Source organism: Staurois parvus, unplaced genomic scaffold (assembly GCF_062004578.1).
Source record: "Staurois parvus isolate SC_StPar_1 unplaced genomic scaffold, SC_StPar_1.0 ptg000574l, whole genome shotgun sequence".
Taxonomy (NCBI): Eukaryota; Metazoa; Chordata; class Amphibia; order Anura; family Ranidae; genus Staurois; species Staurois parvus.
The window spans coordinates 4,828,929-4,853,131 of record NW_028318370.1 but is presented as its reverse complement, the minus strand read 5'-3'; the positions used below and the strand labels follow the sequence as shown (position 1 = coordinate 4,853,131).

Genomic DNA, 24,203 nt, shown 5'->3' with positions numbered 1-24,203 from the left:
ACCAGGTGACCCCAAAGGCCAACAGACGTCCCCCCACTTTAGAAAGTAGGGAAATCCCTTCAGGAGGTTTAATAGGACTAGTCTGCAGGTTTGGGGATTAGGGGCCCTAGGATTGTGACTGACCTGGGCCCCTGGCTTAGGTCTGCTCTTGGAGGATGAAGCTTGGGAGAAAAGAAAGGAACTCTGATTGGCTTCAGAAGTGGGAGGAGTCTTTCCAGCTTCAGGCCTTTTCTGCTGGGACCAATGAGAACCCTTCCTGCCAGTGACGTCCTCTATGGAGATGTCTGAAGAGGCATCAAAGAGACGTTCACCATCAACATGGCGCCCCGAATGCAGTGTGATGTTGCTGCAATTGTCGCATGGCAAGACGCATGAGAATTGCGGGATGACGTGTGTGTTACATCGCACCTGGCTGAAGGCACCAAAGAGATGTCCACCATCAGAAGACATATATACAATGTTCTCTCTATATTGGGGTGTCCCCCCCCCATCATATCTGTATATACAATGTTCTCTCTATATTGGGGTGTCACCCCTCCCCCATCATATCTGTGTATACAATGTTCTCTCTATATTGGGGTGTCACCCCCCATCATATCTGTATATACAATGTTCTCTCTATAGTGGGGTGTCACCCCTCCCCCATCATATCTGTATATACAATGTTCTCTCTATATTGGGGTGTCACCCCTCCCCCATCATATCTGTATATACAATGTTCTCTCTATATTGGGGTCCCCCCCCCCATCATATCTGTATATACAATGTTCTCTCTATATTGGGGTGTCTCCCCTCCCCCATCATATCTGTATACAATGTTCTCTCTATATTGGGGTGTCACCCCTCCCCCATCATATCTGTATATACAATGTTCTCTCTATATTGGGGTGTCACCCCTCCCCCATCATATCTGTATATACAATGTTCTCTCTATATTGGGGTGTCCCCCCCCCTTCATATCTGTATATACAATGTTCTCTCTATATTGGGGTGTCACCCCTCCCCCATCATATCTGTGTATACAATGTTCTCTCTATATTGGGGTGTCCCCCCCCCTTCATATCTGTATATACAATGTTCTCTCTATATTGGGGTGTCACCCTCCCCATAAAATCTGTATATACAATGTTCTCTCTATATTGGGGTGTCCCCCCCCTTCATATCTGTATATACAATGTTCTCTCTATATTGGGGTGTCACCCCTCCCCCATCATATCTGTATATACAATGTTCTCCCCTGGTTGGGAATCCTATATACACCTAGACCCTAAGTTGGTCACCATAAATAAAACAATACAAAACAAGCCCATGGACTGGTTACTGACTTTGAATGCAAGAGTGAAAAATTTGTGTTGCCTTTCTGCGCAAGAAGTAAAGGGGGACCCAAACACAGTAGCTCTCAAGGGGGTAGCACTACACTACATATAAAGAACTATGCTTGGAAATCATTAATATATCAGAAATCACTTCCTACTTCTAATATGCATATTTCACAGAAGGTTTGAGCTATCTGTACATCTGACAAACCATTGAGAGAAATATTTAGTAATATATGGTTTAGTAATTAGTTCTCTTTTATTCCTGTAGCTCAGCCCTCTGTGTCTCTGCATATAAACAGCGATGGATCTCTGGAGTGTAGAGCCATTGGTGGATTCCCGGTTGCAGAGATCTCCTGGATCCCACATTCAGATAATATAAACACAAATGAAGTTAAAGATTCGGATGACACCTGGACTGTGACCAGCACATATAAGTCTGATGGAGGCAATGCGACGTGCCTTGTGTCTCATCCCACATTTGAGAATCTCTGGAGCCAGTCTATTATATCAGAAGGTAAAACTGGTGAGTTCATGTTAAGAATGTTAAAAATTAGTGAAGCGCTTGTATCACATGAATACAATCATGTATCTCCATATAGTGTAATTATAAATCAAAGTGACCACTATATATAATAAATGTGTGTTGACTCCCTCTAGTGAAAAGAAAAAATAGTGTCAACCAAAATAGCTAAATAACACACATTAGGAAACTAAATATATAGTGCATAAATCAAATATAATGAACAGAATATATATATACGTGAAAACAGAATATTGGCCACATACAATGGTGTCTAAATTATACATAAATGATATATGCCATAGGTGAACAAGACAATATCAAAGGTGAAAAAAATATTCCATGCATGTGACTGTGCTTTAAGCTGGAACACACACGTGATCTCCACTTCTAAGTGCAAGTACTCTCCTTCAAATGGCAGCAATGCCTGCTCACCTCCCTTCCTCGACCCACACAGGGCCTCAAAGCAGTTACCACCTCAGTGGTGTATTCCTCTGGCAGACTCCTTATTCCTCCTCCTCTCTTATGCAACTCATAAAAAGACAAGAAAGCCTTCCATAGTGTAGTAAATTTAATAGGCAAAGTTAAAAATTACAAAGTTTTCCACTCACATGCTCCTTTCCATAAAAAAGCGTTTTTCCCAGCCTGTGGGTAGATATGCATGCACCTGGGGGAATCCAATATGGCCACTGTGTCCGGACATACGTCACCAGGAAGTAGACAGGAAGTAGGTTTGTCTACTTCCTGGTGACGTATGTCCGGACACAGTGGCCATATTGGATTCCCCCAGGTGCATGCATATCTACCCACAGGCTGGGAAAAACGCTTTTTTATGGAAAGGAGCATGTGAGTGGAAAACTTTGTAATTTTTAACTTTGCCTATTAAATTTACTACACTATGGAAGGCTTTCTTGTCTTTTTATGAGTTGCATAAGAGAGGAGGAGGAATAAGGAGTCTGCCAGAGGAATACACCACTGAGGTGGTAACTGCTTTGAGGCCCTGTGTGGGTCGAGGAAGGGAGGTGAGCAGGCATTGCTGCCATTTGAAGGAGAGTACTTGCACTTAGAAGTGGAGATCACGTGTGTGTTCCAGCTTAAAGCACAGTCACATGCATGGAATATTTTTTTCACCTTTGATATTGTCTTGTTCACCTATGGCATATATCATTTATGTATAATTTAGACACCATTGTATGTGGCCAATATTCTGTTTTCACGTATATATATTCTGTTCATTATATTTGATTTATGCACTATATATTTAGTTTCCTAATGTGTGTTATTTAGCTATTTTGGTTGACACTATTTTTTCTTTTCACTAGAGGGAGTCAACACACATTTATTATATATAGTGGTCACTTTGATTTATAATTACACTATATGGAGATACATGATTGTATTCATGTGATACAAGCGCTTCACTAATTTTTAATTTTATTTTGCACTTATTGGTATCAGCTAAGTGACAGCAGCTGTATTTTGTCAATTATTCCCATGAGCGCAGGAGGATCCCTTATTATTTATGTTAAGAATGTTAGATTCCTCCAACCAACATAGACATCCAGCCTTCTTACTTTACATTCAAAGGCCAATGTGTTGTAGGATCCCAATCTATTGACCTCAAAGTTCATTCCCATTGTAGCACAATCTGATACAGCTCTATGTGAAAGTGGCAATTCTGCTGAGAATTCAGAAGTGCAACAGCATTGCCACCCCATCGCAGGAAGCTGCATTAGGTAGACTCCACGATAGATATTTGTGGGACTTTGAAGGGGACTAAAAGAAAAAACTGTAAGGGTAGAAGATCCTTATAATTGTATAAGTGTTGCAGTACATATTTATTTCACTGGGTGGCCTTGGTTCTACTTTAATTACCCCAAAGATAGGACATTCACTTACAGGTCGGCTATGTAAAAATGTCTTTTACCTGGTAGTAATTTCTAGTGATGAATAACAGGAAAGACCCTATTTTTTAATCAGCTGACACCAATTTCTGATATGAATCGGCATTAAAGTGTATGTAAACCCAGGGTCAGATTTACATCTCAGGAGTCTATAGGCTGAGAATTCTGAAGCCCCCCTCCCCCGAATTGGTGCCAGTTTATGCAATAATAATCCAGAGGATAGGCGGCAGTTTCTGAAATAATCCCCAGCATTGGCCCCAGTTTCCTCAATAATAACCCCCTGCACTGGCATCAGTTTCCACAGTAACAACCCCTACAATTGGTGCAGGTTTACACAATATTAACCCCTATCCTGCAAAGGGGTCAAAGTGGTTGTAAAGGATCAAGGTTTTTTATCTTCATGCATTCTTTGCATGAAGGTAATAAAAAACCTTCAGGTGTGCAGCATCCCTCCCCCCCAGCCCCCCTAATACTCACCTAAGCCCCCTCTCGATCCAGCGATGTTCAATGGAGTCTTGGCTTTCCCAGGACTCCCTCTTCTCATTGGACAAAAGCAGGAGCCATTGGCTCAATAAAAGTAGTCTGCATGAACACATAGGATAACACTATTTAGCTTCTAGGAGCAGAAAAATGCTAATAACAGCTTCTAGGAACTTAAAATTATATTTCTCATATTTTTATTTTTTTTTTAAATAACAAACAAGTTATACTTACCTGCTGTGTGTAGTGATTTTGCACAGATCCTCCTCTCCTCCCCCGCAGTCTCTCCTATGCCCCCACAGCAAGCAGCTTGCTATGGGGGCACCCACTGCTCTGTGTGTACATTCACACATGGAGCTGCAACGTGGCACCACCCCCTCTCTCTCCTCATCGGCTGACTGGTTGTGATTGACAGCAGCGGAAGCCAATGGCTCCCACTGGCTGTCTCAGCCAATGAGAAGGCAGAGACCCGGGACAGCCGAGGCTACACATTGATGGATCGTGATGGGACTCAGGTAAGTATTGCAGGGGCTGGGGGCACTGCTGCACACATAAGTTTTTTTACCTTCATGCATAGAAGCCTTTACAACTGCTTTAAAAAAACGCCAGCATGCATGGAGCATAAGTGTTCCTTTAAATAACATTTTTAGATCATTGACATAACCAGTCCAGACAAAAATATAAATATGATAATAAATGTAATACATGATGATTGTAATCTTCACTGTGCCATTTTCATTTGCCTTTAGGTGTTACTCAATGTTTTTGGAGGATTATTGCCCTCATCGGCTTCAGTTGTCTTGTGATAGGACTTTTTCTATACTGCAGATACAAGTCCAAGGTAATGTAGGAAGAGAAACTTAACCCAAAGTGGAAGTGGAGGATATTTGTGATCCCACGGACCAAGTGAAGCAGAAATGACTAGTGGCCTCTCAACACTGCTGATGGTCTGGTGATGGACAACAGTATGTAGCCTTCTTCCAGTATCTCTGAAGTCTTTGATGAAGCATCACTGGAACTGCAGACCAGGACACTTGAACAGCAGCTCCCTGGAACAACAGTTCAGTCTTTGGGTAACACCAGCAGCCTTGGCACACAGCACAACTCAGCCCACGTGGCCCTCTCGTGGAACTGTACCCCAGCGGCTCTTTCAGTACAATATCTAATTTTATTCTTCGCTGCTGATCCCTTTATTACATCTTTATTGCACCCCTTTATGCTGCTCCCTTTATTAGCCACCTGTCCCTGGACCCTTGGCACTTTAGCCCAGGCAGTTCCCAACAGCTCTCCTCACCCCTGTGCTGGGCTCCTGCAACTTTGCTCTGTACAAGACACGACAATGGTCCAGACAACCCTACGCTCATTTACGCGGTGTCCTGTTCTGTCCATGGCTAGGGTGCCTTACTTAAGCAGCTCCTTGAAGCAGCTCCAAGTACAGTATATAAAATATAAACCCACGAGCAGCTGAATAAACATAACAATGAATATAAAAATAGCTAAACCACCAAATCAAAAAATTCAAAAACAAAAAGCTGCCCACAAGTACACATCCTCATATAAAACTGCTACATAACAAAAACCACACAATAACAGTGCCATGCTTTTCTCATAACGTCATTAGAACCACTCAAACGTGACATTATTTGTAGGGAAATTATTTGATGTCACGTTTGAGTGGGTCCAAGGTCTAAATACAATAGCTGCTTGTATATGCAACAAAGCATAACCATTACAGAATATAACCAGTTGACTGTGACTAACGCTGACTATACCATGACCTCGATAATGAGAACCTTTGGATACATCGACATATAGTGTTGTAATGGAATGAAGAATTTAAAAGTGTAATGTAAATTTTTTTTAAACTTCTCTTTTTTGAGCTTTCAAGTAAGGTAGAAAATGCAAAACAGCTAACAATTAGAGCAGCAAACGCGACCAACGGCACTAAGTCGCTCAGAGTACCAGAACACAGTGAAAAATAACAGTACAGGATTATAGGCCTGTCCATATCACTTCCATGATCACTTAGTATGATAGGGTGGTGGTGGGGTAGTGAAGGGAGGGAAGGGGAAAGAAAGGGGAGTAAGGCGTTGTCACCAATGTGTTTTTTAGTGCTTCTTGCAGAAACGCACTACAGTCCATTTAATATGGTTTCCTATGGAACATGTTCACATCGATACTTTTTTGAGCTGCTGTGTTTTTGGAAAGGGTCAGGGACTTTTTTAAAAGCAAAAATCAGCGTTTATGCTACAATTATTATTATACAGGATTTATATATTATTATTATACAGGATTTATATAGCGCCAACAGTTTGTTCAGCGCTTTACAATATAACGGGAGACAATACAGCAACAATACAGTTCAATGCAAGAGGGTTAGGAGGGCCTGATCCTGGGAGCTTACAATCTAAGATAGAGTTCAATGGAGAATCTGCTGAAATGCATGGTAGTGTGTTTTTGCCGCGTTTCTCATTTATATTCTGCCCAGCGGAAAAAAAAAAGAACCGAACAAAACATGGTAAAAACGCATAAAAAAATCTGTGTCGAAAAACGCAAAATGAACTGCGAAAAGCACTGCAAAATGGACAAAAAGCAAACTGCATAGGTGTGAGCAGAGCCTAAAGTTACATTTTTAATTATGGTCAATACATTGATATACAAACAAGATTAGAAAAAAAAGTAAAGTTTAGGAGGAGAGTATCACACGTCACAATTTAATTTTTTTGATGTACGCTGTTACTATTTGAATGGACTTTAGGCTCATTGAAGACCTTTTACTAGATTATGAAAAAGAAGGTTAAAGGCTAAGTCCACCTTTCAAAAAAAGCATCTATGTTTGCAGGAATAAAAATGCATTTATTGTGTTTTTGCATCACAACATGCAAAGGATTGCATTCACGATCAGTGGATCTTGGGTACAATGACAGGCTCCTGCAGACGTCCTCCAGCTCCATGTTTGTACCAAGGAATGGACTTTCTGTTGGAAAGCCGGAGTAGGTGCCAGTGGACTATTTCCCTGAGAACTACAAGTCCATTTGCCCCGGATTTGTAGTACATTTACTCACATATCTCTGAGAAAGAATGATGCGGCTGGAGGGGATAAGAACCCGCACGCTGTCATAGAGGGGGTCTTATGGGGGAGTGGAGGTTTGCTTGGCACCATGTTACAAGTCGGTTATGCCACCTCACTTATTCGCTTGATGATAAATATAATAAGTGATTACAACCTTTTGTCTTTATATGAATTTAGCCAATCGGGAAGCGGCTATTACCAATAAATTTAATACCAAATGATAACAACTGTGCTAAAAAATAAAGATCTAATGTATTTACCCAGAAAAGAAGCTTGCTATTAACCAAATTTATGAAAATATAAAGTAGCTGGTATAACTTTAAAAGTTGTGATATTACAATGTAAATACAGAATGGTACCAATACATAGAGACAACTACAGCAGAGAAAGTTACAGAGAAAAAGAACAAAGGATAATGATGATACGATACGCACACATCCTGATGTCTGATCTTTGACACCTGGGCTCAGAGAGAGAGAGCGAGAGCAGAAAGAGAGCCGCGTCTTGCTTTTATACCCCCTCTCTGCCCCCCTCCCTCCAGGTAAAGTCATACTCTTCGGTAGAGTCCAGTAATCTTAAGACTTTGCCCTTTCTGTTCAATCGGGGCTCTGTGACTGTGAAAGATATGGGTCAGCTGTAGGTCATCAGCTGGAATTTATGATAAGCCTAGAAGGTGTTAAAAATGACAAGTCCAGGCCCTACTTTGGGGTTGCCACCACATCCCTTTAAAACCCGAACACATATTATTTACAGAGATTCTGTGGCTGATTTAGGTGGTAATTAAACTCACTTAGTGCCTTATCTGCATTAAATTACCGTATTTTTCGCTCCATAAGACGCACCTAGGTTTTAGAGGCAGAAAACAGGAAAAAAAAAATTCTGAACTAATGGACTGCAGACATAGTACAGGAGATGACCAGAGACTGCGGACACAGTACAGGGATGACCAGAGACTTCGGACATAGTACAGGAAATGACCAGATACTGCGGACATAGTACAGGAGATGACCGGAGACTGCGGACACAGTACAGGAGGTGACCAGAGACTGCGGACACAGCACAGGAGATGACCAGAGACTGCAGACATAGTACAGGAGATGACCGGAGACTGCGGACACAGTACAGGAGGTGACCAGAGACTGCGGACATTGTACAGGAGATGAACAGAGACTGTGGACACAGTACAGGAGATGACCAGAGACTGCAGACATAGTACAGGAGATGACCAGAGACTGCGGACACAGTACAGGAGATGACCAGAGACTGCGGACAGCACAGAGATGACCAGAGACTGCAGACAGTACAGGAGATGACCAGAGACTGCGGAAAGTACAGGGATGACCAGAGACTGCGGACAGCACAGGGATGACCAGAGACTGCGGACAGCACAGGGATGACCAGAGACTGCGGACAGCACAGGGATGAGCAGAGACTGCGGACACAGTACAGGAGATGAGCAGAGACTGCGGACACAGTACAGGGGATGACCAGAGACTGCAGACAGCACAGGGATGACCAGAGACTGCGGACAGTACAGGAGATGACCAGAGACTGCGGACAGTAAAGGGATGACCAGAGGCTGCGGACACGGTACAGGGGATGACCAGAGACTGTGGACAGTACAGGAGATGACTGCTGACCTTTGGGGAGGGGGGGGGAGCAGGTACCTGAATTTGATAGGTATCCGCTCTTACTTCTGCGGAGTTGTTCTTTGATCTTACCTGTTCCTCTATCCAGCGCCGCGCTGTCTTCCCGGCTTCTGTAGTGTCAGCGCTCGGCATGACAGCCGGGTGCCCAGTGCGCATGAGCGAGAAACACTTGCGCTTTGTGATTGGTCCGGCGGCTTCTGGGATCTTTCATGTGTCCCAGGTACCGCCTTACCATTCACAAAAAGCACCGCTTCTTGAGCATGCGCACTTGGCACCCGGCTGTCACGCTGAGCGCCCACACTACAGAAGCCGGGAAGACAGCGCGCCGCTGGATAGAGGAACAGGTAAGGTCAAAGAACAACTCTGCAGAAGTAAGAGCGGGTACCTGTCAAATTCAGGTACCCGCTCCCCCCCTCCCCAAAGGTCAGCAGTCATCTCTATAAGGTCCCGCTGCAGAGCTGAGCGGCCGGCCCGGTATTCTGACACGGCGGCGGTGGAAATACTGGACCGGCCGCTCCATATTCGCTCCATAAGACGCACTGACATTTTCCCCCCTTTTTTTGGGGGGAAAAAAGTGCGTCTTATGGAGCGAAAAATACGGTAGCTTCAGAACTTGTGTAATTAATATGTGTTTGGGTTTAAAGGGATGAGGTGGCAAACCTAGCCTACTTCCTCTCAGGTGGCCATACTAACGTAAACCTCTACAGCACGGGTGTCAAACTGGTGGCCCTCCAGCTGTTGTCAAACTACAAGTCCCATGAGGCATTGCAAGATTGAAAGTCACAAGAATGACTCCCAAAGGCAGAGGCATGATGGGACTTGTAGTTTTGCAACAGCTGGAGGGCCACCAGTTTGACACATGTGCTCTACAGGAACCCTTCAAGGGGGTTTGTGGTGATGAAACAGATGGTAAACTACATATTCAAAGGAATACAGTCAAAGTCGAACTTGTGCTTCTTGGGGAATACAAAAGTTCGTAAATTATTATTATACAGGATTTATATAGCGCCAACAATTTGCGCAGCTCTTCACAATATAAGGGAGACAGTACAATTACAATACATTTTAGTACAGAAGGAGTAGGAGGGCCCGGCTCGTGGAGCTTACAATCTAAAGGAAGGGGGAGGTGGTACAAAAGGTGATAACTGCGGGGGATGATCTGGTAGAGGTGATTCAAGTACAGTTCTTAGGTGGAGGTGGGGTAGGCCTTCCTGAAGATCGCCTAAAGGCAGACAGGGTGGGGGCTGACCGGACATGCTGTGGTAGGGAGTTCCAGAGGATGGGAGAGGCTCTGGAGAAGTCCTGGAGGCGAGCGTGGGAGGAGGTGATGAGGCAGTTAGGAGGATATCATTGGAGGAGCGGAGTGGGCAATTTGGGCAGTATCTGTGGATGAGGTTAGTGATGTAGCTAGGGGCAGTGTTGTGGATGGCTTTGTACGTTGTGGTTAGTATTTTGAATTTTATACGTTGGGTTAGTGGAAGCCAGTGGAGGGATTGGCAGAGAGAGGCAGCAGTCGCTGATGGTAAGGTGTATGAGTCTAGCAGCAGCATTCACAATAGACTGAAGGGGGGATAGCCTGTGTAACGGTAGACCAGTGAGGAGGGAGTTGCAGTAATGATGACTTATCATTTATGATGCCCTTTGATGAAGTGCAGTTCCTGTATTTCGCATGAACTGAGACTTAGACCCCTATCAAAAGTTCAAAATAATGTTCATGAAGGTAAAAATTATTGTAGGCCCCAAATATCCATTATACATCTTAAATATGGGTGTAACACGTGTAACACCCTTCTGTAATGTGGTTGCAGGATGTTAAAACCAACACAAGATGGCAGTGTCCTGCAATTCAGGGGCACTCACACTCTGTGGAACAGCCCCATGGACCTTGTATGCTGAACCGCAGGACTTTGCTGGGGAGGAATGTACCAGAAGACTACATTTCCCAGAAGAGCTGGAATTAGTTATTTATATACAGAAGCCCAGTAGACTGGACAGGAAGGGAGAGGAGAGAGAGCTGGAGAGCAGTAGTAGAAAGAGTTGTGCTGACTGCCAGAGAACCTGACCAAGCCGCAGAGCTAGAGAGAGAAGAAAGGCAAGGAGGTGATCCAGAGCGTGGTGACCAGACGGAACACTGCAAGTGAGACCAGAGAAACTGTGGTGGCCCCCATCGGCTGAGAGAGAGAGACAGCCAAGACCTGCTGGAAGCCACCGAACGGGTGAGAGAGTTCCATACACCAGGCAAACACAGACATTCTCCTCTTACCTGCTACTTTCCCTGCACACAGTTGTGGACATTGCATATAGTTAAGTCAGTGTTTCTCAACTCCAGTCCTCATGGACCCCCAACAGGTCATGTTTTCAGGATTTCCCTCAGATGAAACAGCTGTGGTAATTACTAAGGCAGTGAAACTGATCAAATCACCTGTGCAAAATAATGGAAATCCTGAAAACATGACCTGTTGGGGGTCCATGAGGACTGGAGTTGACAAACACTGAGTTAAGCGTTGTGACCTAATCCCCCCGCCGTTAATGTTGAACACATGAGCAGCACAGTCCAATCATCAGAGCTGACCTTCTGCAGGCCAGATCACATCAGTGTTCCCTTAATCATCAGCCTACCCTCTTGAAGGAACCTCTTCTACCATTGCCATTAGTCCTTGCAGTCCAGAGGGGAGTTGCCCTTTGCCAACAGAGGCGGACTGACCATTTGGAAACTCATGCACTGCCAGAGGTCAGTAGAGGGCCCCATGAGATGCCCCTGGTGCTTTTTCATAGGCTTTTTTGAGTTTTGGCAAGGACACAGGGGCCCCATGATCCCCTATTGCCCGGTGGCCCATGAGTTGTCAGCCCCTGTTTGCCAACAAGTACTTCTGCCAGCTCTTGACACCTTACATGCTTAAAATCTACCACTTGCTCACTGCATTGAAGGGACACCACCCAAGTCAAGTGCCACTTTAAGGGAAAGTACTTGTCCTTCCTTCTAATTCTAGGGACTCCTCTGTGTGTGATGGTGGGGCTATGGAAGGAGCAGCTGTGGTGGACATGGAGCCTGTGGAACAGGCTCTTTTGACAGCTGCGGTGAAGGCAAAATAGTATGAGCCTGGGAGACAGAGGATGAGGAGGATGAGGATGGCTGAGTTATCCACTCCACCACCTCTTCTGCATGTTGTGGCTTAATAATACAGCCAGCACCAGAAAAAAATGACAAGCGTGCCCTGCCTGCAGAGGATACACCATGGCAACCACCAGCACTTTTCACTGTGGACACAGAGGCTGCTTGCCCTCTTTTAGCTGCCTGTGAGCATCTGCCTCTCCTTCTTGGCCTTTTGGACATGATGGGGAATTTTCTATGGGATTTATGTAACTTTATTCTTGAGTGTGGGGTGGGATGGGATTTTGGTGCTTGGGTGAAATATCTTTGTGCACTATAAACTTTTATTTATTTATTTATTTATTTTTAATAGAAAATAGGGGCAATTTTTTTTTGGCCACAGCAGTACAAAAATTAAATTAATGTATATAAAAAAAAAGTGAGCCACTGCTGACGCAGAAGGAGGAACACCTGCGTCGTGGAAGGGGAGAACAGAAATTATGCCATAAATGGTTTTAGTGCTGTAGCCAATAAATAAATAAATTAAATGTAAAAAAAAAAAGGAAACCACTGCTGATGCAGAAGGAGGAGCACCTGCCACGCAGAAGGGGAGAACAGCAATTATGTTGTAAATGGTTTCAGTGCTGCAGCCAAAAAACATAAATAAATTAAATTAAATTAAATTAAAAAATATAAATTAAAAAAAGAAGGAAAACCACTGCTGAATCAGAAAGAGGAACATATGTGGCACAAAAGGGGAACGCTAAAAATGCAGCAACAGAACCTGAAAAAAAGACATTTAAAAAAAAAAAATCACAAAGAATAAAGAAAAAAAAAGCAGTAATAAAGAAGTGTAAAAACAGTGCTCCACAACAGTGCACTACCTTCACAACAGTGACTACACTCACAACACTGACTACACTGACTACACTCACTAAACTGACTACACTGACTACACTCACTAAACTGACTACACTCACTACACTGACTACACTCACTACACTGACTACACTCACTACACTGACTACACTCACTACACTGACTACACTCACTACACTGACTACACTCACAACACTGACTACACTCACTACACTGACTACACTCACTACACTGACTACACTCACAACACTGACTACACTCACAACACTGACTACACTCACTACACTGACTACACTCACTACACTGACTACACTCACTACACTCACTACACTGACTACACTGACTACACTCACTACACTGACTACACTCACTACACTGACTACACTCACTACACTCACTACACTGACTACACTCACTACACTCACTACACTGACTACACTCACTACACTCACTACACTGACTACACTCACTACACTGACTACACTCACTACACTCACTACACTGACTACACTCACTACACTGACTACACTGACTACACTCACAACACTGACTACACTCACTACACTGACTACACTCACTACACTGACTACACTGACTACACTCACAACACTGACTACACTCACTACACTCACTACACTGACTACACTCACTACACTGACTACACTGACTACACTCACTACACTGACTACACTCACTACACTGACTACACTCACTACACTGACTACACTCACTACACTCACTACACTGACTACACTGACTACACTGACTACACTCACTACACTGACTACACTGACTACACTCACAACACTGACTACACTCACTACACTGACTACACTCACAACACTGACTACACTCACAACACTGACTACACTCACTACACTGACTACACTCACAACACTGACTACACTCACTACACTGACTACACTGACTACACTCACAACACTGACTACACTCACTACACTGACTACACTCACAACACTGACTACACTCACTACACTGACTACACTCACAACACTGACTACACTCACAACACTGACTACACTCACTACACTGACTACACTCACAACACTGACTACACTCACTACACTGACTACACTCACAACACTGACTACACTCACTACACTCACTACACTGTCTCCTTACACACCACTAACTATCCTCATCTATCTAACTCCACCAACACACTACACAAGGCTGCTGTGTAAGCAGCCTTATATAGTGTGGGACGTGGACTTAGCCTCTGAGCCATGATTGATGGTTTTTCCTGTGACCTGCGGTCAGGTGCAAAGCTTTCGCCAAACAGAATGTGTGCAATGCATTGTGGGGCGCGCGGGCGAACTTCCCGCTGAACGCCCTTGGCGTTCGAGTGTTTGGTAAACACTTGAACTACCAATGTTCGAGTCAAAACGTACATTCGACTTTAACCATCAGCCCATCCCTACTTTCTGCTAGTAATTTATTGCGCATGTGTATATATTATCCTCTGTGGTCATCTGGGTTCAGGTAAGGAACAGGAATCATCTGGCACACAGACCGCATACAAGGCATCACTCCAGACCTCACTCACAGGACCCTCTCAGTATACAGGAACAGATCCTCAATACTTCTTCACCACCGGACACAAATAGCTCAAAAGAGGATGTTTCCACCTTAAAAGGCTCGTTTTATGGCCTTTAGGTGTTCTGGTTTCTGTTTTCTTGCGGAAACTGCATCATTAAGTGATGAACGGTAGTTACCTGAGCCGCACACTGCAGGCTGGAAGGGGGAACACACTGATCAGTAGCCGTCTTGAAGATGCTGTAGTTGACATGTCAGTCTGTTGATGATGATTTTCAGCTGTCTGTACAGAGCTCCTTGTGTAGAATGTTGTGTGATTCGTTTACTCTGATTATTATCCAGTGTCTGTGTTCCAGATGGTTGCTATTCCTTACCTGAACCCAGATGACCACAGAGGATAATATATACACATGCGCAATAATATTGCACTTCTGCTGAGTGCAATCACACTACTACTGATCCTTATCACGGAAGTCACGGGCACGGATTTCACGGAAAAATTGGATTGTTTCACGATTTTTCCAGATTTTATTGATTATATGTCATAATTTCAGTAATTATACACTGAAGTCACGATGGTTTTATAAGTCACTATTTATTACGTCAACTCATTACGGTACACTTGATTTATATTGTTATCACTTTAGCGCAATGTAGAGCTCACACTTGATGCATCAGTCACTTTATGAATTTTCAGAGCTGCATTATTTATTTATCAAGCTGTTTTGAGGATACAGAGGTTATTATTTATTATTATTATTATACAGCATTTATAAAGCGCCGATAGTTCGCTCAGCGCTGTACATTACAAAGGGGGACAGAACATGTGACAGAACAATACCAATACAATGCAAAACATGAGGGGATCGAGGGCCCTGCTCTTTGGAGTTTACAATCTAGGAGGGAGGGGATGGTGGTACAGGAGGAGATAGCTGTGGGGGATGGAGTGGTAGGAAGAGTGGAGGAGGTCAGTCAAGTTAGCAGGGGGTGGGGTAGGCTTCCCTGAAGAGATGGGTTTTCAGGGTGCGCCTAAAGGAGAGGAGAGTAGGTGATAATCTGATGGGTTGGGGCAGGGAGTTCCAGAGGATGGGTGACACCCTGGAGAAGTCCTGGAGGCGGGCATGGGAGGAGGAGACCAGGGAACTAGAGAGAAGGAGGTCTTGTGAGGAGCGGAGTGTGCGTGTTGGGCGGTACTTGGATATGAGGTCAGTGATGTAGTTCGGGGCTGGACGGCTTTGTACGTCAGTGTTAGGATTTTGAATTTGATCCGTTGTGCAATCGGAAGCCAGTGGAGGGATTGGCAGAGGGGGGTGGTGGAGATGGAGCGGTTGGAAAGGTGAATGAGTCTGGCAGCTGTATTCAGGATCGACTGAAGCGGGGATAGCCAGCGGCGAGGCAGGCCAGTGAGGAGGGAGTTGCAGTAGTCGAGTCGTGATATGATGAGGGAGTGGATGAGCTGTTTAGTGGTTTCTGGGGTTAGGAATGTGCGGATTTTGGCGATGTTGCGGAGGTGGAGTCTGCACGAGTTTGTTAAAGATTGGACTTGGGGCTGGAAGGATAGGTTGGAGTCCAGAATGACACCAAGTACTCTGGCCTGCAGGGCGGGTTTGATATTGGCGTTGTTGGATGTGATGGAGAAGTCAATGGGGGGTGGGGTCCGGGCTGGGGGGAAGCTAGCTGCTATTGTGACCCTGAGGAAGTCAGGTGATTATCGTGACGCAACGCGTCGGTACGCAGTGACAGGACTTCCGGTGCGTGGTGACGTCAGTTCCGGCGTTGGGGCCATCTTGGATCACCCAGAACCATGCACATACACCCATGATATGGGTAAAAGCTGGATTATGCTATTTTACATGTGAGTGGGAAATTTTTCTTTGTTACTTGAGTATTAAATTACTGATTTACACTATGGAGGATCTCTGTTTGTTTCTGCTATGATCCTCTGTGAGAGAACGACCAGTTGAGTTGGAGCACTAAAAGAGGATTGCGGATCTGTGGGGATTTCCAGGAGGGTCCACCTGGTGGTGATGAGGATATCCCTGTGAAAGTGTGGCTTAACCTTAAAAAGCGAGCTGGCCCTTGTGGTCACTGTAAGGAGGTGAGGGGGCATTTTGGCTAATTCTGGATTCATGGTTTGGCACTGGATTTACTGCACGTTGGATTGAGTTTACACATCATTTGTGGAGCACTATTTAATATTATAAGTGCAGCGGATAGATTTGGAGTGGACATTTATTTTCACTGAGTGTGTTTTTGTACACTTGCACTGTGTTTTATGCTCACATATATTTTTTGATTCCCTAAATTGAGGAAATCATCTAAAATGTATTTTTTGTAGTGTTTTGTACTTTATTATATTCACTTATTTATTTATTATTATTATTATACACGGTTTAATGAGTGATATTTCTAATTGTGATGAACATGTTAGTATTTATTTAGCGCTACACCAATTTATTTATTTATTGTTTAACCAGGTGCTCGCTTATTACCAGTTTCTAAGGCGCAACCTGGTGGCGTCGGCTGGACTGAAACATGATATTGCAGAGGTGATCTATTTGATTTAGGTCAGGCGAGCGTGGGGGCCATTCAATGGTATCAATTCCTTCATCCTCCAGGAACTGCCTGCATACTCTCCCCACATGAGGCCGGGCATTGTCGTGCACCAGCAGGAACCCAGGACCCCCTGCACCAGTGTAGGGTCTGACAATGGGTCCAAGGATTTCATTCCTATACCTAATGGCAGTCAAGGTGTCATTGTCTAGCCTGTAGAGGTCTGTGTGTCCCTCCATGGATATGCCTCCCCAGACCATCACTGACCCACCACCAAAACAGTCATGCTGAATGATGTTACAGGCAGCATAATGTTCTCCACGGCTTCTCCAGACCCTTTCACGTCTGTCACATGTGCTCAGGGTGAACCTGCTCTCATCTGTGATAAGCACAGGGTGCCAGTGGTGGACCTGCCAATTCTGCTGTTCAATGGCAAACGCCAATCAAGCTCTATGGTGCCAGGCAGTGAGCATAGGGCCCACTAGAGGATGTCAGGCCCTCAGGCCACCCTCATGAAGTCTGTTTCTGATTGTTTGGTCAGAGACATTCACACCAGTGGCCTGCTGTAGGCCATTTTGTAGGGCTCTGGCAGTGCTCATCCTGTTCCTCCTTGCACAAAGGAGCAGATACCGGTCCTGCTGATGGGTTGAGGACCTTCTTCGGCCCTGTCTAGCTCTTCTAGAGTAACTGCTTGTCTCCTGGAATCTCCTCCATGCTCTTGAGACTGTACTAGGAGACACAGCAAACCTTCTGGCAATGGCATGTATTGATGTGGCATCCAAAAAAATTAAATAAATAAATATTATATACAGTTAGGTCCAGGTGTGGGCTACTCCTTTGTTATTTCTTCATCAATTAAGCAGGTAAAAGGTCTGGAGTTGATTCTAAGTGTGGTATTTGCATTTAGAATCTATTGCTACGAACCTACATCATGCATTCAAAGGAGCTGTCCATGCAAGTGAAATGGGCCATTGTAAGGCTTCAAAAATTAAAAAAAATCCATCAGAGAGATAGCAGCAACATTAGGAGTGGCCATATCAACACTTTGGTACATTCTGAAGAAAGAAGAATGCACTGGTGAGCTCAGCAACATGAAAAGGCATGGACATCCATGGAAGACAACAGTGGTGATGAGTTCAGGATCCTCTCTATGGTAAAGAAAAACCCATTTGCAACATCCAGACAAGTGAAGGACACTCTCCATGAGGTGTCAAAGGGTGTCCCAGCCGACACCAGCGTTAACAGCATATAGGAATCACAGTGAAAACGAACCCAGTCACTCAGCACATGCGCAGTAGATCGCTGGGAAATGTAATGACGTCACATCAATCAAGCCCTACGCGTTTCGTCATCGACGTCCTCACGGAGCACCCTTCAGAAGTAGTACGTGTCACCATGATGACACTGTACTGCTAGGGTGACAGTATGTAAAAAAAAAAAAAAATAATAATATGAAAAAATAAAAACAAAATGTAAAAAAATGTTTAAAAATTATAATTTTTGTTATAACTAATTTGGGTTATTTTTTTTCTACTAAAAAGATAACGGAATAAATTTTGATCAAGATTTATGAAGAAAGATTATTTATTTGAAACACTACTTTTCAAAATTTTTTGACTTTTTCATTTACACAGCAAAAAAAATAAAAATCCCAGCGGTGAATAAATACCACCAAAATAAAGCTTTATCTGTCTCAAAAAAATGCTAAAAAATTCATATGGGTACAGTGTTGCATGACCGCGCAATTGTCATTCAAAGTGTGACAGTGCTGATAGCTGAAAATTGTCCTGGACAGGAAGGGGGTAAAAGTGTCCGGACAGGAAGTGGCTAACCATTTCAATATCGGGCAATTTTACACCTTCCTGCCCAGGACAATTTTCAGGTTTCAGCGCTCTCACACTTTGAATGACTATTGCGCGGTCATACAACATTGTACCCAAACTAAAATTTTATAATTTTCTTCACGCAACTAGAGCTTTCTTTTGGTGGTATTTAATCACCGCTGGGGTTTTTATTTTTTGCTAAATTAACAAAAAAAGACCAAAAATTTTGGAAAAAAAACACGTTTTTCTTTGTTTCTGTTATAAAAGTTTACAAATAAATAATTGTTCTTCATAAATTTAGGCCGAGATGTATTCTGCTACATGTCTTTGGTGAAAATAACCCAAATTAGGATGTATTTTTTAGTTTGTAGGAAAGTTATAGAGTTCACAAACTATGGGATAGATCTGAATATTGATCAATCCTGAAGTACTGACAGCCAATCTAATTTCTAGAGGTCCAAGAATGTCAGAACAGTACAGATATCCCCCAAATGACCCCTTTTTGCAAAGTAGACAGTCCAACGTACTTCATAAGAGGCATGGCGAGTTTTTTGAAGTTGTATTTTTTTTGTCATAATTTTTGGGAAAATTAAAAAATTAAAAAAATTATTTTCACTATTTTTTTTTTACATACTGTCACCAGTGCAGTACAACGTCATCATATAACTGGCATGGCGGTGATCAGGGACACTGACTGGTGACAGTATGAAAAAAAATGATATATATATATATTTATTTTTTTTTTATTATTTTTAATTTTTTATTACATTTTTTTTTTTTTTTTAATTTTTTTTTCATATTTTACTATGACCAAAGTAGTACATTGTACTACTTTGGGGAAGTGATCAGTATTTATTTTTTTTTTTTACACAATTTGCTTATAGCAAAGAATTACTTTGCTATAAGCAAGCATTTACTTGAATGAAATCGATTCATTCAGGTTTTTTTTTTTTTTTTTTTTTTTTTGTGCTTAGCTGTGATTTGGCCACAGCTAATCACATGACATGTGCATGTGACCTGCTGGGCCCCATTCACCATGGGGACTTTCCACGCAATTTCTCAGAAAAATAGATAAAATGGCCATCCAATTGTTCAAAGTCCAATTTAAAAAATGTTAATATTTGATCTGAATATGCCCCCTCGTGGTTTGCTAGGTATTAAAAACAACAGTTGTATTACAATTGTATATTATGGAAAATTATCAAATACTCTCCATCATTTTGCTTTCCTGGCCTATCTTCATGTCCGCATAGTCACAGGCCAGCTCCTCCTCTGACCCCATAGAACCACCACTGGGGTTAGCCTATAAAAAAGAGAAATGGGAACACCCCTGCATTTTGTCCCTCGCACACAACAGACATCGGAATGAATACTGATATGAAGATAGGCCAGGAAAGGAAAATTATGTGTTTGATAACAATTTTCCATATTCCTTTCTATCTCAGACCAACATACTCATGGGAAATAGCTCATCATCTGCAGAACAAGAAATTTTAATTAGAAGCTGTAGCCAAGCCGTTAACAAACCAAGGGATAACTGAAGCTCCAGAGGATGAGGAAGAAGAGACAGCAAAATCCATGCATTGGTGGTTAACAAAGGTGTTCTGCCTCCAGCAGGGGAATATATTATGCCTGTCCTGCCTACAGACTGTTTAGATAAGGGTTAAGAGTTAACAAAAATTGCATAATTCTGAGAGAAAGGAAAAAGATGCATTTTGGGAGCTCAGACTCCATCTTAGAGACTGGCAGAGCACATGTTGGACTAAAACTTGCATCTCTTTGCATCCCCTAAAGGCAGCATCACAGGTATGCTTGGACTTTCTGTCATCTATAGCCTAACTATTCATTATGATTTCTGTATGTTCTTACATTGATTGCATGTTTTTGTTTTCTCATCTGTTTTTCCTAATAGTTTCACCCGTCCTGTTTTGTTAATAAAGCTTCAAGATTACACTGAGTCTGGCTTATTGCAGAATAGGAGGGTTTATCTGCATGTCACGCTACACACAGGGAAACATGTAGTGAGGACAGAACAAAAGGTGTTAGAAGAAGACCAACTGGCAGCCTACCAGATATTCTCCGTAGACAATTTTGCAAATGCCACACAAGATGTCACCACACTCCTCGTTGAGTCCTTACCAGGGGCGGACTGACAACTCATGGGGCCCCCGGTCAATAGGGGATCATGGGGCCCCTGTGTCCTTGCCCAAACTCAAAAAAGCCTATGATAAAGGTATCAGGGACATCTCATGGGGCCCCCTACTCACCCCGGGCCCTCGGGCAGTGCCCGAGTTTCCAAATGGTCAGTCCGCTCCTTGTCCTTACTTTAGAAGGAGATGAAAGTCCAGCCAAGCAATATGCTTCTTGAATAATCCTCACAAACCAGCAGAAGATGACCCTCAAAGATACCTCAATATCCTTCTGTGTTTTTCTAGGTAAAAAGTAAAGACAGTCCACCTTTCAAAAATGTGGTAAATTGATTTGATTAAAGGTAATAGACATTTCTTTGATTTGGTCTAGGAAATGCATTTAAAAATAATATATTTTTGAAATCTATGTACTGATGGGATGCCATGTCGTGCAGGACTATTATTGTATGTATGTATTATGTATATATATATATATATATATATATATATATATATATATAATTTTTTATTATTTATTTATTTATTTATTTTTTTTTTTAATATTGAGTATGTTTTTATGTTATTTTTGGTTTATCAGTAGAATGAAGCTCTCCTGAAGAACCATGTTGGTTAAACGCGTTGAGAAACTGTAACCCTCTCCACAGCCCACACTTGATCCTAGGAAACAGCATTTCATGTGCTATATTGCATTACTTCATACATGGCGGGGTAACTATGTAGCCTTTTCAAGAATGGTGAAATGTTACTTGTATATATATATATGTGTATATATATATATATATATATATATATATATATATATACACACACACATTGACACAATGCTCAGCATAAATGAGTACACCCCAACAGATTTGTCAGAAAACCTTTATTTTCCTTTCAGAATCAACATTTTCTATGGGCCTGCAGTAAAACATGGTGGTGGCAGTGACCTTCTGTGGGGCTGCATGAGTGCTGCCGGTGTCGGGGAGCTGTATTTCATTGATGTTATCATGAATTCACAGATGTACTGCTCTATATTGAAAGAGAAGATGCTACCATCACTCCGTGCCCTCGGTCGTTGTGCACTTTTCCAACATGACGATGATCCAAAACACACATCTAAGGCCACTGTTGCATTTCTGAAGAAGAACCGGGTGAAAGTGATTCAGTGGCCAAGTATGTCTCCTGATCTGAACCCAATTGAACACCTATGGGGAATTCTGAAGAGACAAGTTGAGCATCCCTCTCCATCCAGCATCCAGACACTAAAAGAGGTCGTTCTTGAAGAGTGGAAAAAGATCGATGTTGCAATATTTCGCCAACTTGTTCATTCCATGCCTAGAAGACTTGGTGCCGTCCTTACAAATCATGGAGGACATACAAAATACTAGACGTAGTAATTTTTGTTGTGGGATGGATTCATTGTTTCATCAACTAATTTGAGTAAAACTGAAGATTTTGTAATCTAAGTTATATTATTAACCTTACTTTCATGTGATGAGCTAAACAAATGTTCTATAAAACTCAGTTTTGTCCAAATTTTGGAAATTGTTCTTGTGTTCATTGAGATATTGATTAAAATCTTACTTTTCAAAAGGGGTGTACTCATTTATGCTGAGCACTGTATATATGCTGTAGATGGAACTATAAGCATAGGGGACCATTCCATTAAATTATAGGCAGATGCTTTTTAAACCCTTGTTTTGTCTTTTAGCATTATTCAACCTGATATTTTAGGTTGAATTAATATTAATAAAATGTTGGCTCATATTCGATGCATGTTTGTCTCTCTTTGGTTGAATATATTTTTATTATCAAGATAGGCAAATACATCACAAGTAATCAAAAATTGCATATTTATGAAAAATGCGCCACACACCTACCAAATGGAAATCTTATAAGATTTTACGGATTTTAGATAACATGGTGGGAGAGTTGGTAGATTTACCAGATGAAGAGTCTAACCTGGGAATCAATGGGACGTTGAGATCACAACCCAGAATGACAGGTCCAGGTTAAAGGCCTCTAGTTTGGAGAGGACCAGAGATAGGAATTGCAGTTGTTCCTGGTTAAGAAAATAAACATTAACCACAGTGAAGATATATTGACAAAATTGTAATTTAAGAAAAATACAGCAAGGGTGAAAGTGCAATGAAATGCAATAGAGAATAGAGACTCCCTTAGATTTCAACACAGGATTGGTACTATGAAACCAGGTGGTAAAAATTTCTGTTTCGGAGAAGAGTGATCTTGTGAGACCTAAAATGAGTCTCCTGTAAAAGTAAAATCTTGGTGTGGGTCTTGTGAAAATGGTAGAGAATTTGTTGCCTCTTTTCAGGGGTGTGGAGACCCCTGTAGTTAAAGGAAGACAGTTTGATTACAGACATACCTGCCATTTATCTGTAAAGAGGGCGGAAAAAACGTGAAAATGCAGATGCACCCAGAGCAAGGAAGGGGAGTAGGAAAAAAGGCAAGCAAAGAAAGAAAAAGCAATGAGAGAGACCAATAAAAAGGACAATATCAACCAAGCAAGACATCTCCTGGAGGCCAATCGATCAGATCCGCTCTACGAGTATATGATGGTAAATGAAAGGGGAAACTAGAGTACGTACAAAAGAGATGTGATTGTCAGATAACACGGTAAGCAAAATAGCCTAGTCATAAATACAATATACAGTATACAGCAGAGCCTCAAGGGGACTGGAAACCCTATGAAGGGGAACCTAGCAGCTGCTTGTAGCGGCTTGCTCTGCATAGCCTTGAATATATTATGGTCTTCCAGGTGAACAATATAATGACATTGAAACTATGATGGAGACAGACAGGCATCCAGAAAAAATCCCGGATGACAGTAAGTCTCCTACCCGGTAAGATAAAGAATTGTAGTAACCGCTCCCAGCAGGGAGAAAACAGTGAAAAGTATAAACCACAGAAAAAGGAGATGAACTCAGACGAGAGCCCAGAGTGGGGGCAACAAATGGTAACAAATGGGGTAATGCATTCAGCAAAATTAGAACAAATAATAGTGCAGGATCCTCATCGCCAGGGAATATCAAGTGTCAGAGGGTTTATGAGAATCAGTACAAGCTCTCTTTTTCTTGGGAGGCTTTTGCCAATCTGAGGATAATGGAAGACCAGGTGTCTCAGCTTTGAGAGGCCAATCTGGTATAGCGATCCGGTATGGAGATCTGTCGGAGGTCAACAGTACTGAGGAACGTAGGTA

The 24,203-nt window shown here is 42.6% G+C and overlaps 1 long non-coding RNA gene across 1 annotated transcript; it reads left to right on the top strand.

Annotated features, from left to right (window-relative positions):
* The first annotated feature begins 2,613 nt into the window (after positions 1-2,613).
* On the top strand, positions 2,614-7,567 carry LOC149450479 (uncharacterized). Its single transcript, XR_016315243.1, has 2 exons — positions 2,614-2,685; positions 4,973-7,567. It is a non-coding gene; the product is annotated as an uncharacterized LOC149450479 (long non-coding RNA).
* The last annotated feature ends 16,636 nt before the right edge of the window (positions 7,568-24,203 follow it).